Below are 11,353 nucleotides of genomic sequence, written 5' to 3'. Positions count from 1 at the left end.
GACTCCGAGCCCGGCGAGACGCAGGCGAGGAAATCGAGCCCGTCAGAGCAGAGATTACGGCAGGGATGGGGTCCAACCCCGGTTATCTGCTTGCTGTGCCCGCTCCCGGTGCGCTGGGATGCGCAGCGAGGCCGCCGGGACGTGGCCAAACCCCGTTTGCGTGCGGGGCACTGAGGAGGATCGTGCCTTCATGCGAGCCCTGCACCTGGAAATAGCTTTTTCTGTAGCTCCCAGGCTTAACCAAATGAGGGAAAATTGGGCTGGTGTAATTAAGGCAGTGTGGTTCCCGATCCTGGCTGCACTCGGGAGTCGTTCTGCAGCTCGGCTTTGGTGAAAAATCCCCGGCTGGCTCCGGCCGCTCGCCACGGGGATGCCCACGGTCAGCCTGGTGCAGCTCCCAGCCCATTCGGAGCAGATGTTCCGCGTTCAGTCCTGCTCGTGGAAAAATCCCGTGCGGCAAGGAGCTACCTGCGCAGCCCCACAGCCCAAAAATGAGGATTTGCAGCCCCCCCGGAGCTGCACCCCCACGGCTGACGGCTCGCGTAAGGGAGCGGGCGCTGTCGGTGCTGCCGCTGCTCACAAATCACAGCTCTGAGCCTGCACCTTGGGATGTTCCCGGGTGGATTTCCAGGAAATTTGTGCTTGATGGAGAAATGCTGCACCTGCCTCTTGCGCCCCGGCACTTCTGGGGGAGATTTGGAGGAAAAAGGCGCTGGGAGAGAGCTCCCATCAAGGGTGGAAGAACCCCGAATCACCCAAGGAGGGACGAGCTGATGGTTTTTCCTCCATTCTGCAGCTCTCCCAGCCATCAGAAGCTGGAGACAGCAGCAAAAAAAGATTAAAATTGGGTATTAGAGAGGCAGCACCGACGGCAGCCCGGCCGAGGTGTGGGCACATTTGGATGCTGTGCTGCTCCAGGTGAGGCTGGAGGTTGGCAGCAGGCTCCTTCTGCTCTGGATTTCTGTAATTTGAGGGAAATTTGCAGTGTTTTCTATCATCTGGTGCGCTCCTCCTCTCCAGAAAGATTAAATCTCCATCATCAGGAGCCGGCGTGGCGGGTGAGAAGATTTCCCAGACTAGTCCAAGTGTCATCCTGGTAAAAATGCCAGTAATAAAAAATAAAAGGAAAGGGCCCACTATGGACTCAGGCCTGTAAAAAAAACCTCCGAAAGATGGATCTGGAAGTTTAAAAACAATTTTCGGCACCGAAGCTCAGCTGCTAACGGCTGCTGCAGGGATGGAGAGGCCCAGCGCAGACATTTGTGGTGTGGGGAAAATTGATCAATTAAAAAAAAATCAACCATGTGCCTGGTCTTGAATTAAAAAAGAAAAAATAAAGGGAAAGAAACCAGATGTTTTTACCCGTCTCAGATTGCTTTTGGTTTTATTGCTGTTTAAGAAATGAGGGGGATGAAGGAGATGCCCGAGCGGGGCTTGGGGGGTGGGGGGGGTGCTCCAGCCCCTTGCTGTGTCCCCAGGGAGCGTCCCCAGCTCCGAGCCCCCCTGGGGACACCCAGCCGAGCCCCACCACATCCCAGAGCAGCGTCCCAGCACAGGAGCTGGCACTGGTGCCAAGAGGGAGCTTGTAATAAAGCCGGGACAAAGCCAACCCCACCCACTGGAATAGCAGGTCTGGCCAAGGCTGGTTTACGCGGGCGCCGGGCAGGGGCCGTGCCATCGCCGCACGGAGGAGGATATTTCGGGTCCCCCCCTCCCCTGGCCGGAGCCACACGTCTCTCGCTGTTATTATGTCTGTCCCCAAGGGCTAAAATGTCTGTCCCAGGGCTAAAATTGGGCCCCCGCGCAGCAGCGTCGGGGCTCTCCGAGCGCTGCCCACGTGGCCAAGAAGGATCTGAGTCACCGGGCAGGGACGGCCGCCCGCTCCTCGCCCCGGGGGCTTTTGCAAAGCAAATTGCGACTCCTCTGCCGTGTCCCCTGGTGGGTGACGTCCCCCCCGGACCCGCTGTGACCGATGTGGGAGGCCCCCACGGTGTTTTCACGCCCGGGTTCAGCAGATGTGGTGGGGGCAGAGCGGGCACCGGGAGCACGAATGTGCGGGGTGAGAGGCGAGCCGGGGGGTGGAGAGATGCCGAGATCAAAACAAAAGCGATTTCAAAATAAAATCCAACAGCCAAGGGAAAACACGGCGTGTCCCTGCCAAGACTATCATTTATGCCAATTAAAAAACAAACAACAAAAAAATTATTGGCATGGCAATAAGGAGAGCAGCGTGGTATTTCCTGAAAAGGGTGTGGGGAGCATCCTTGGAAAGTCTTCCCTGCACACTGTGCTTGCTGTTTCCAGAAAAATAAAGTTTGCCCTGACCCACCTGTCCCCCAGAAGCGACTATTTAGGGCTGTAACATGGTTCTTGTTTCAGCCGGGCCGAGGAGAACAAATGTCACTGGCTGAACCTGCCTCACGGCACGGCCATTGGCAACTTTTCCCAGCCCTGAGGTCTGGGTATTTACCTGCAGTCCTGTAATTGCTGTGAAACTTGAAAAAAAAAAGCACTCTGCCCCTAGGGCTGGGCTGTAGCAGCCCATCTGAGGTTGGGGGAGAGCTGGTCACGCGTGTCCCCACAACCCCAGAAAGCCGGGGCTGGGACACGCTCCCCAGCGGGGCGTGGGGACGTGCTCCGGGCTCACCCAGGGCGTATCCGGAGGTTTCGGCGGCGCAGCAGGGACTGCCAAAGCCCAGCCTCCAGGAGCTAGTACCTTTTGCACAGCACTTGAAGGGGGAGCACGGAAAACAAACAAAAGCCCACAGATTTTTTTGCTTTCCTCCTGATCCTGCCCATCCCTGCCGGGAGCTGCAGCCAGGCGGTGTTTGCGCCATGAGACCCGGCGCTGCCGGAGGACGCGGGGCGATGCCGAAGAGAAGCAGCTCCACCTAGGCAAGCGCTGCTGCTACCGCAGAGCCGTGCTGCTGTGCTGCTGGATCAGCCATCGGACATCCACCATCAGCCACCCAACTTCACCCGTTCACCACCAAACGTCAGATATTGGCCATCAACCATTGACCATCAACCATCAGCCGTCAACCATTGACCGTCAACCATCAACCAGTGACTGTCAACCATCAATCAGTGACCACTAACCATCGAGCATCAACCATTGGCCATTGGTTATCAACCCTGGACCATCAACCTTGGACCATTGACTATCGACCATGGGCCATCAACCATCGATCACTGGCCATCGACCACCGCCCCCTCCAGCCGGCCCCGTGGGCTTCTCCCGGTGTCGTCTGGTTCAAGCTGCAGCCCGGTTTCAAGGTGCAATGGCTGATTTAGGGCTAATTTCAAAGTTTTCTTCTCACCACAGAAAAATGACACCTTCAAAATGTTCGTTTTCTGCCCCAACAAGGCCGGCAAATTGGGCGGCAATGTCTGTTTTCAGCCAGGCGCCGCTTGCAAGGACACACCGAGAGCATCGGGAGGGCAAATCCTGTAGGAAACAAAATTCAGCAGCAATAAAAAGCAGTCTCAAGTGGGGAAAAAAAAAAAAAAAACCTCGATGGGCTTTGAAATTGCTTAATGACAGTGGTGTAAGGCACAGCAGAGCCCTGGACGTGTCTGGATTAGCCCCACAGAAATTTGCGTCGGCAACTGGTGGTAAATTTGGGCTTCCCCACAGGAGACAGCAGCGAGACGCTCACCTGGGCGCATGTTGAAAGCTGCTTATTAGTCCTCATCAAGGCTAATTAGGCTCCAAATCGGAATCAGATGTCCAACAGAATGTTAAACAGCCATTAGCACTTTTAGACAAGGAGAAAAAAAAAAAAGAAAAAGAAAAAGAGAAATGCAGAGCAGCATTTATTGAGTGCCAGCCAGGCTCCGCGTGTTCGGGTTGATGCTGCCGTACGGGGGGGCTGCGACTTCTTAACGGCTTTGCCAATTAAATCACTATTACTGACCAATTAAGCAGAAATCAGCCTGGTTTTAAGTGATATCTGATGAAGCTCCAACAAACAAGGGGAAGGAGCAGTTTCTGGCTGCCAGCCCCACCGGGATGCTGGCACCAGGCAGGCTTGCTGCCCACCCTCCCCACCAAAACGCCTCATTTTTATTTTTCCAGGGGGAAACACACCCAAAACCAAGAGGGACGTGGCAAAACCTTTTGGGGCCAGCATGGAAATGGGCAGGAAATGAGGGGAAATGGGGAAATGGGATGCTCTGGGGGGGGGGGCGGCCTCACCCCTGGCCCCCTCGGCAGGTTGCTGCCATCGTGCGCAGCCGGGGCCGGGCGCTCGCAGCCTTTTCCAAATATTATCCTACTGCTTTCTTTCAGCCTGCAGATAAATGGGCCTCTTCAGCGGGCATTGAGCTCGCTCTGTTCCAACGTTTTCTTTAGGGCAGCAGAGGGAAAGTTTGGATTACGCCGAGCTACTGAATCCTGCTTTTATGGGTGAGCTGCGAGGGGGGTTCTGCCAAGCGAAAATAGGGCCAGTGTGCTTTTTTTTATTTTTATTTTTTTCTGGTTTCATTCTGAAATAGGGAGGAGCCCACACTGCACCTTTATCGCCTGGGTTTTACCTCCTGTCCTGTGCCTGGGCTGCTCGGCATCGCTGTACTTGGCGTTTCCAAGAGAGGGTCCTTTGGATTCTCTACCCAAAATGTGCTTCCTCCACAGCCTTAATTGGTTTCTGAAATTAAATAACACAAATAAAACCATAAAAAATTCAAACCAAACCTAAAAAAGAAACACCAAAAGCCAAAAAAAAAGCCCCCACCTGAATCACGAGCAGGAATGGGGAATAGGGGCTGGGTGGGAGCAGCAAAGCCCCAGCACCCAGCAGAGCCCCCGGGGGCTGCGGGGCCAAGGAAATTGTGACACAATGGCCCAGGGGGCGGTGGAACTGGAGGCAGGACAAGAATGAGCCAAATTTGGGAACAATTCTCTGCAAGGACTGCGAAAGGAGCCCCTCTAGGGCTGGATGAAGGGACCTGGGGAGGCTCCTCCTAACCCGAATTACTCCGTGGCTCAGCCACCAGCAGGGAGGGCGCAGGGCGATGGCGCAAGCCCGGCCTCTCCCCAGAGATGGAGGGGGGGCAATTAGTGGAAGGAAAATGAGGAGATAGCAGTCCGCAGCCTGCTATCACCTGGAGGGGAGCATCGCTAAAGGCTTGTCCTGGCCTCGTACGCTGCCCTAAATGTCTCCAAGAGGGCTTTTTGGAGCCTGGGTGGGCTGAGGGGTGCTGGGTGCACCCCGGGGGGCGCATCCTGCCCGGGGGGAGCCGCAGCTCCAGCAGCTGCGCTCGGCGGGCGCTAGGTGGGGATGGCAGCACGCACACAGAGGGCTGTGGTCCCGGAGAGCAGCAGCAGGAGGAGGAGGAGGAGGAGGAAGATCGAGGGTTGGAGGTCTCCGGGGCTGCTGCTGGAGGCTCTCACCTCGGTGGGCTCCGAGGGCGCAGAGGGTCCCGGACAAAGGACGGGCACCGTGTGCTCGGTTAGGTTCGGCTCGCCCTGCCCGAGCATCGCCAGCTGCTGCAGCCCAGGGGGGGCCAAAAAATATCTGCAATTTGGGTGTTTTGTCCTGTTAACCGGGAGCATTTGCCCTCCCAAAGAGCTCCCCCCGAGGGGATGCTGCTTGGTGCCCAGGTGTGCGCATTGCTCAGGCGCTGCCACCCTAACAGGGAGGGGAGATTTTGGGGTGTTTATCGGCAGACACCAGCCACAAACAGCACCAGAGGGGGATTCACACACTGCAAAAAAAAGGGGGAAAACACAAAAAAAGGGCAAACGCTCCTGTGTTGGAAGGCGAGAGCCTTGGCCAGGCTGCAGAAAGGCATTTACAAATGTCACTGGAGTTATTGAGTCAGCCCGCACGGCCAGGGGATGCTAAATGCGCTTTCATCATCTGGAAGGGGGAAAATGGCCCAATTCCACATGGAGCAGAAACTAATTTGCAAAGTTCACAGCCCCAGGGCTTCGTAACCTTTCCTGTGACAAACGGCCGGAGCTGGCTGATGGCTCCTGCGGGCCTGATCCTGCTGGGGAGCTCGTGGTGTCTGGGGGGGGTGAGGGCAGGAATGGGGCTTCTCTCTCTGTGCATCCAGCCTGCCCCACCCAGGGGCAAAGAGGAGAGTGTTTCTACCCCAAAATATAGCCAAAACGGTGGTGCAGCCCTGGAAAATGGGGGTTGCCTGGGGACGCAGCGCCCCGCTGGGTCTGTACGTGCTGGTGGCAGCTCGGCTGGATGCTGCCTCCCACCCCAGCACCGAGGCTGCCACCAGCCAGGAGCACCTCACCGCCGCGGAGGTAATGAGTTTCCACGTTTATTACCAGCATTAATTACGTTGTGCAATTCCAGAAGGGAAGCATTGCCCACTGATGCTTCTCGGCCAAACCTCCTCCCGTGGCCACAGCGCATTTTGTCTCCAAGCCGTGGCGAGGCTGCAATTCAGGCAACCCTCTGAGAGCCCCCCGGCCTCGACACCAACAGAGAGCAATGTTTTGGGGCACCAAATGTTAGCACTCGCTGTGTGCCTGCATCCCTGAATCCCTATATCCCTGTATCCCTTTATCCCTATATCCCTGCATCCCTACATCCCTGTATGTGCCACCTGCTCGGCCACGTGCAAGCCCCCCAAAGCCCATCCCGGGCACAATGGGCAAACATGAGAAGTCCTTCATGTGGAAGAATTTACTTGCCAGCACCCACTGTAAATCCCTCCTTAAGCTGCTTGATCCCAACCTGCTTCCCAAGCCAACCCAAAATCAGAGCGAGGCCCTAAGCTGCTCTGATCCGTGCCAGCCCGGCGATGTTTCTGGGGTCCTGAAAACCAAGTGCCTCAGGAATACCCAACCCTTCCTCTAGAAGGTTTTTAAGGAAAGATGAGGTTTTATTTTTTATCTGGAAACAGATTTTATTTTATTTGAGTTTGAAAAAGGGGCTAATTGGCCCACAAACACAAACTTTGCATTTCTTTTCAAACTATTCTGAGCTGGTCTAAAACCAGAAGGCTTGGGGGATTTTTTTATCATGCTGTTTCCCGCTATTTCCCTTCAATCTGAACTGATTTATCTCACTTTTCCTCCTGTTTCTATCTTTCAGATCAGCCCCCAGATGAAAAATCCCCCTCTCACCCCACAGCACGTGGGTTTCCCGAGCTGGTGCCGGCAGCATGCAGGATGCGGCCACCCCGCGTACTCACCACAAGGCAAACCAGACCCGCCCCAAGAGAGCTTCTCATGAAGCTCCCTGCAAACCCAACCAGAAATGAGTGCCTCCGCCTCCAACAGCCCCATTTTGCCAGATAAATCCCTTTGCCACCATCACACCCCCCAGTAAAACTTGGCAGCAGCTGGCGAGGTGGTGAGTCCCCAAACACAACGCCTGGGATGCCACGTTCCCAATTTCATAGAACTGTAATTTAAGAAAAAAATAATAATAAAAAAATCAACCACAAACTATTTGCATTTTGAAATCAAACAGTTTACTTCTTTTGTGAAGTTTGAGGGCGCCCCGAAGGCAGCACGTGGCGATTTGGGGCCATTCAGGCTTTGATTTTCTGGGGCTTTTTCCCAACACGCAGCGGTTTGCAGGGCTGCACTCGGGCCGTGCTGTACTCAGCTTTCACCATTTAGGATTTCAGTGCAGTTGACAGCTCTGATTACAGTCCGTGAGCTGCAAGGCTACGCCGAGAAACCATCCTCGACCACCGCAGGACCAAAATCCCCAAATCTCCCTTCCCTGTCCCCGCTGCTGAGGAGCCACGGCAGCATCTGCAGGGGATTAGAGCCTCCCTCGTTCCCAGCCTCAATTTATTCCTGTCCGGTTGTTCTGGCCCCATTTGTTCTGGTGCCAACATTGTCTTCCAGCCCCGCTAGCTCGTCTCCCTTCCTGGTGCTTCCCCTTGATGTATTAATAGCGGGCCAGCAGCTCTTTGTTCCGCGCGCCCGACGCGCGCCGCGAGGGGGGATTTCGCTTTTTAGACCAGGGGATGAGGAAAGAAAGGGCGGCCAGCTGAGCCCAGGCTGAGCTGCCCCAGCTCCCCGGGGAGCTCCCACCAGGAGCCGGATTCAGCAGGCACCGAGGTTCAGGAGAAGCCCCCAGCTCGGTGGCACCGCCGTGCCGAAACAGCCCCAAAAACAGGGGAGCAGCGAGGAGAAATCTCCTGGCGTTCTGTTCGCCCCCAAGGCTGGGGTGCCAATGTCACTGGGTTGCTCGGCACACTGCCCATAGCTGTGTTCAGGTTGTTGCTTAATTTGGGCTTTTTTCCCTTTCTTTTTTTACCCCAAAGCCCACAGCGCATCTCCCCAAACTCACGTTCACAGCGGAGGCGGTGGCTGCGGTTCACCAGCGGGGTCTGTGCCTTCGAACGGGGGGCGCACGGCATTGCTGAGCAGCACCTGGCAGGAGCATCAATCAGGACATCGATTGGAGCATAAAATATGGATTTAACCCCTTCTGCCACTTCCCTGCATTCCCCATGTGCTCATCCAAAAGGGTTTCAGACACCCGCAGAGGCTGGGCACACACAGAAGCCGTGCAGGTTTTACACTTCTGGTGGGGTTCCCCAAAAAAATGGTGGCCACTAAGAAATCCTATAAATATATAAAATACAATGGGGTGTTTTTTGGTCACTGACTGCTGGAAATATCCCCAAAGGCTAGGAACAGTGCAGAGCCTATGGAAGGCAGAGGGGAGACAGCACCTGGGGCATGCTGAGCGCTGTGGGATGGGTGCGGGACAATGGGTGCAGGAGGATGCCCCGACCCCATTACAGGGAAATTGGTTTTGGTCAGCAGAAATCATCCCTTGCTGTGAAAGGCCTGGGGGTGCTGAGCAGCGGGTGCTGGGATGGCTCTTCCAAGCCACCTCTGGGCCCAGACCTGGTCCCCTTCGCCAAGAGAAGCCAACCAAAGCCAACCAAAAGCCATCTCCATTTGGACAATTTAAGACAACCGAAGGCATCCCCATTTTGCCCCGGCAAGCCACCTCCTTTCCCACGGCAGGGAGACGTGGAGGTGCTGCAGGACCCCAAATGCCATCACCCTGCAGCAGGGAAGTGCCCATGTGTGCGGCCAGGAGGGGTTAAAACCCAGGGTTTGGTTACAAAAAGAGGTCCTTGCGCCGTGACTCACCAGCACGAGCTCCTCGTGCCACGTGCGGCTCCGTCCCGCTCGTCCCAGCAGCACCACGCCGCTTCTTGTCAATGAATGCGATGCTGGGTGGGCTCCTGCCCCCGTGCTGTCATCAGACGGCATTTCTGGACCAGCCTCCACCTTCTCACACGACCAGCATCTTCCTCACCTTCCTCTCGTGGACTGCAGCTCCTCCCGGGGACGAGGGGAGTGCGATGCTCTCCGTGCGCTCGCGGCAGCTGATAAACCACAGCGCCGCGGCCGTCCCCGTGCACACGCCCTCACATGCACGGTGACTGCATGCTAAAAATATTCTTCACTTTTTCGCCGATTAAAATTTTCCGGGAGAGTCAGAAGCACGGCCTACAGCCTCTCTGCCCTGCCAGATGTTTCCCCTCGTGCCTGGGATTTTTTTTTTTATCGCTTCAGAGCCTTGCTGCAATACCACCTATCCCATCTGAGAGCTGGGAAAACTTAAACCAAGAGCAAACATTTTTAAGCCAGCCCTAAAGCTGCTCTTGGGCAGCACAGAGCTGTCCCCAGCACGGCCACGGCTCCGAATTGCTGCCTGGGGGTCCTGATCCCACCTTTCCGAGGTGCCTGGCATGGGATGGGGGTGAGGAACCCGAAGGGCTCGGGTGCTCACAACCCAGCAGCTGCTTGCCCAGCACTGCCTTGGTGCTTTCTGGGCCCGATGCTGCTGCCAGCAGTGGCAGGAGGGGCAGCGAGGCTGCCGAAAGTGTTTACGCAGCAGAGGTATCGCCTCGGCGAGACCGGCGCCTCTGCCAAAGCCACGGCTGAGCTGATGGGGAGGAGGTGCCGCCAGGGTGTTCCTCTCCCGTGACCACTAATAGCTGTTTGTGCGCTCCCAGCTCCGGTCCCGGGTCCGACCCCGTACAAGTGGAGCACACGGGGGCCCCGCCATACCCTCTCCATCTCCCCTTTGCTTTTCCCAGCGCATTCAGCCCCTTGACAAAACCCTCGCCCATCGCGGCAGGTGCAACGCGCAGCATCCTCAAGCCTCAGGTGGGATGCTGCAATTGCTTCCTGGCAGCCCCAGGATTTCCCATTCCGAACCCAGGGCGATTCCCGGCTCCTCCACTAGCCCCATCCACACAGGATTTGGGACAACCAGCCCCCGTGGGTGCTCGGTGCCTCCTCCATCACTGCCACCTCCTGTTTTCCTCCAAGACACATTTAACCGTGAGGGAACCGCTGCTGATACTTTTCTCCTCTCCTTCTCACCCTCTATCTTCTCCGCCACGAACAATGGAGGCAAGGTTTGCAGAGGGAGGTGATGTCTTTTTTTAGCCCGACTGAAATAATTAGGAGAAAAACAGGCAGGCTGTTGGGTACACGAGCCCTTCAGCAGGCCCGAAATAGAAGCAGAAAGTCTGCGAAGCTGAATGCCAGCGGAGAACAATAGCTGGAGCGTGACTAGTTGCGTTAACCAGTTCTGCCCCCCAAGACCACTTCCCAGCTGCTTCCCTTGGGGCTGAGACGAGGCTCGGCCCTGAAACCTGCTGGCATGGGAGCACCGTGCCGCCCTGGGGCCGAGGGGGCCGTGCTGGTGCGTGGAGCTGAGCCCCAGGAGATGCACCGGGGCTTTGCTCCGTGATGGAGCCACGATGCTCGGTGCCCACACGGCACCTGCGTGGGCATCCCCGCCTCGCTGCGTCCTGCACCCCGTCCTGCTGCTCCTGTGCTGCTGTCCCCTGTCCCCATGGCACCGTCCCACCCTGCCTGACCGTGGGGTGGCTCCAATTCCAGGGACCCCGTCCTAGTGTGGGGTCCCCTGGGGACCCTAACCTGGCTGTGGGGACGCTGGCTGACCCTCAGGGACCTGTCACACCTGCACGGTCCTTTGCTGCACCCCAGGGACTGTGGCACACCGATGGGTACCCTGTCCCACCCCACGGTCCCTGTCCCACTTCCACTCTCCATATCCCATAACCCTAGCACCCTACCCCACCCCATGCTCCATATCCCACCCCACAGACCCTCTCCCACCCCTCTGCTCCATACCCCCCCCGCAGACACATCCCACCCGGGGGGGACCTGTCCCCAAAAACTCTGTCCCCTCCTCCACACCATACATCCCCCTCCCACACCCCAGATCCCACCCCACACCCCCCGTCCCACCCTAGAACCCCCCCTTCCCCATCCCCACGACCCCCTCCCACACCCCCATGCCCCTTTTTTTCCCCCCAGCTCCTCCACCGGGCGCTGCCTCCCCGCGCACCGGGGCCGTGCCGGGCGGAG

At 57.0% G+C, this 11,353-nt stretch overlaps 1 long non-coding RNA gene across 1 annotated transcript; it reads right to left on the bottom strand.

Annotated features, from left to right (window-relative positions):
* Positions 1-4,667: 4,667 nt before the first annotated feature.
* LOC137862922 (uncharacterized) lies at positions 4,668-11,074 on the bottom strand. Its single transcript, XR_011100584.1, has 3 exons — positions 9,092-11,074; positions 8,274-8,356; positions 4,668-7,370 (listed from the first exon to the last, which is right to left on the bottom strand). It is a non-coding gene; the product is annotated as an uncharacterized lncRNA (long non-coding RNA).
* Between the last annotated feature and the right edge of the window lie 279 nt (positions 11,075-11,353).

Source organism: Anas acuta, chromosome 12, assembly GCF_963932015.1.
Source record: "Anas acuta chromosome 12, bAnaAcu1.1, whole genome shotgun sequence".
In the NCBI taxonomy this organism is placed as follows: domain Eukaryota; kingdom Metazoa; phylum Chordata; class Aves; order Anseriformes; family Anatidae; genus Anas; species Anas acuta.
The sequence above is the reverse complement of the archived record's forward strand: the minus strand, read 5'-3'. Positions and strand labels throughout refer to the sequence as shown.